At 39.1% G+C, this 3,082-nt stretch overlaps 1 non-coding gene across 1 annotated transcript; it reads left to right on the top strand.

Annotated features, from left to right (window-relative positions):
- Nucleotides 1-1,142: 1,142 nt before the first annotated feature.
- Nucleotides 1,143-1,229, top strand: TRNAS-GGA (transfer RNA serine (anticodon GGA)). Its single transcript has one exon. It is a non-coding gene; the product is annotated as a tRNA-Ser (tRNA).
- The last annotated feature ends 1,853 nt before the right edge of the window (nucleotides 1,230-3,082 follow it).

The raw sequence follows: 3,082 nt of genomic DNA, 5'->3' as shown, positions 1-3,082 counted from the left end.
CTCAAAATTGACTCAAATGGTTGACTGAACTTCACAGAGGACTAAAGCCGGGAACTTAAACTAATGGTTTTGCCTTTCCACTTCCCAATTGACTCTCATAAAAGGCTAGGCTACCTCTTCACATCGCACCTGATCCCGAATCATGTGCTCTGTTCAGGGGATCAATAGTGGCTATTAAGCTTTTCCCTTTCTATATATTCTTGAGAATAAGTAAATACCATCCTTTTTCCTATCAGCATCTCTCTATCTGACAGTAAATATTGCTTTCAATCGATCAAGCACTAGGTTATTAAAGTATGGATATGCCATATAATAAGGGAAAAGGCCTCAAGTTTTTTTAGCGCAAAAGAAAAGCCGATTCCAAATTTTCTATTTCCCGGCAAGTCTATGAGAGTCCTATTACGGATCCTCTGATCTTTAGCTTGAATGGTCGTGTTTTTATATATTTAGGTCTTTCTTCTGAGCTCTTCTATTACGGTACGGAAAAATCAAACCTATCACTCTCAAAGAATGGGTAAAAAGAATTCAAGCTAGGGGAGCCTACACTCTCTAACTACCTATACTACGCCCCCATTGATTGGAAACGCTCGGGGAAAATGATCCCATAAACAAAGGAATTATACAGTACGAAATAGCAAAAAAACAGACTAATTCGATTCTAAAAAATCGATAATAGATATTTTATTCTGCTTAAATTGTCCCGACAAGGAGAGATATTCAATATTTGAATCAGATTGGATTTCGTAGTATACCAATGTGAGCCAAACTATTACTATTTCATCTAACTTGAATAACCAAGGACTGAATTTGACTATGGATTCTGATAACTTGAGAAGTTTTTATTTGGTTATGATCCAAAAAGAAAAAAGAAAGGTTTAACAAGCCATGAGAAAATAGAGTAAAGTAACCATACGTTCTGTTTGCATAACGTGTATACGCCACGCCATACAATCGAAATAGAAACATGGGACAATTCCAGAATTTTGAATAGATCCGTGGGGATGAGAGAAGTTGTTGTTGAGAAATATGAAATTGGAAAGGAAGTCAAACTCCCTATGGAACCTGTGATCGGTTGTACCTGTACTTTAGTGATACGAAAACTCGCTATTCACTCAGTTTCTGGTCAATAATAAGATTATGTAGGAGAGATGGCCGAGTGGTTCAAGGCGTAGCATTGGAACTGCTATGTAGGCTTTTGTTTACCGAGGGTTCGAATCCCTCTCTTTCTGTTTCTGTTAATTCACCAACGTTACCGACCACAATGAAATTTCTAGTAAGAGGAAAATCCGTCGACTTTCTAAATCGTGAGGGTTCAAGTCAAGTCCCTCTATCCCCAATAAAAAGCCCATTTTACTTCCTAACTATTGTACCAACCTCTATTTTTCATTAATGGTTCAAACAAGATTCACTATCTTTCTTATTCTACTCTTTCACAAACGGATCCGAACTGACTTCTTTGGATCTTATCCCATTCATACAAATGAACATATTATAGTATAGGCAAGTAATCCCTATTATTAAGTAAGTCATTCACAATCCATATCATTATCGTGATATTTACTAAGTCCAATTTGAGAATACTTGTTTCTTTTTTAGTCCCTTTAATTGACATAGATACAAGTACTCTACTAGGATGATGCACAATAAATAGTCAGGATAGCTCAGTTGGTAGAGCAGAGGATTGAAAATCCTCATGTCACCAGTTCAAATCTGGTTCCTGGTACAGAACGAACAATGAATGAATGCCTTTTCGGGAAAGAATGTTCTTGTTTTTCGTTGGAAAAACCAACGCCGACGTCAAGATCAGTCTCCTTTCTTTTCTCTTTTCGGGAGCAGAGCTGAAAAAGATGGCATTTTCCGATGGGAGCTACTTGTACCAATTTATCGGAAGTTCTCACGCATACCGTAACCGCCCATCCCTATCCCTTTGGTTTCTCCTTTGTCTGATTTTTAGCGTTTTGGGGGTTGTTTTGTTTAGACAGTTAGCATATGTAAAAAGATTTAATGAGAGAAACCTCTCGGATAGGATGGCTATAGCCCGAGAGATACTGGAGCATAATAAACAACTCGGCATACCTATGACTGTAGAGCTGAGTTGGAAACGCTTCCTAATCGTACCAGTACCTATACAAAAAAGAAAGATAAAACCTGATACTTCTTGACCTTATCCCATTTTCTTATTGGAATTCCAGACCTAAATCGAAATGAATGGAAGATGCCTCTGGAACCTACGCACGAGTGAAAAGCTAGGCTAGTTTTGAAAGAATTGGCACTAAGTAAGAGGTGATCTGCTTTTGGCCTTGTATCGGGCAGCGGGACGTTATGAAGGGCAGCTGAAACATGACTCTTGCGATGCTGAATCATCGATTGATAGAGGTGCTGAGAGGGCTGTGACTGCAGTAGCCTCACTTCACTTTTTTCCACCATCACTAGTACGTGGGGTCCCGAAAACCAAACAAAGAAGAAAATGCACGCACGAGTTGGTGGATTGGGTTAAGCATCTAACTAACTAGATTCCTTACTCCCAGCGATGACCTATAATAGAATATGAAAAGTAATGTTTCCCTTAATCTCTCCCATCTGGATAGATAAATAAAGGTCATGCGTAGCTCGTATAAAAAACTCTAAATGAATTATTTCCCTCTGGCGAAAGGAAAAGATTGTTGGTACGAAAGCCGCTATTACACCACTTGAGGGCTGAACAACCCTCATGCTCCATCAGATACAAGAAACAGCCCAACTCTGAGCTTATCGATCTAAAATGCACTTTGAAACCAATGCCTTAGCGAGAGAATGGAGGAGTAGACGCCTCTTCTTATAGATGGACTATTTTTTCTCTTTTTATATGATTATTCGAGTGAGGTGGTTGAGATGCTTCTACAGGGTGGTTCTTGATAGGGCAGCTTCTAATACAATCAGTTAAAGACGTAGTTCAAGTTTGGTATCTACTTGAAATCGAATGAAAAGGAATGCACTCCCTTTGGTCGGGGTTCACCATTCGATGCCTCAACCAAAGGGATTATTGGAGGTGGTAGTATGAGCCAAGATAGTCGTGAGATACGTTAAGCTGCTAATATGTCCA

This window comes from Aegilops tauschii, chromosome 4 (genome assembly GCF_002575655.3).
Source record: "Aegilops tauschii subsp. strangulata cultivar AL8/78 chromosome 4, Aet v6.0, whole genome shotgun sequence".
Taxonomy (NCBI): Eukaryota; Viridiplantae; Streptophyta; class Magnoliopsida; order Poales; family Poaceae; genus Aegilops; species Aegilops tauschii.
Note: the sequence above shows the minus strand (reverse complement) of the source record. Positions and strands in the feature narration are given on the sequence as shown.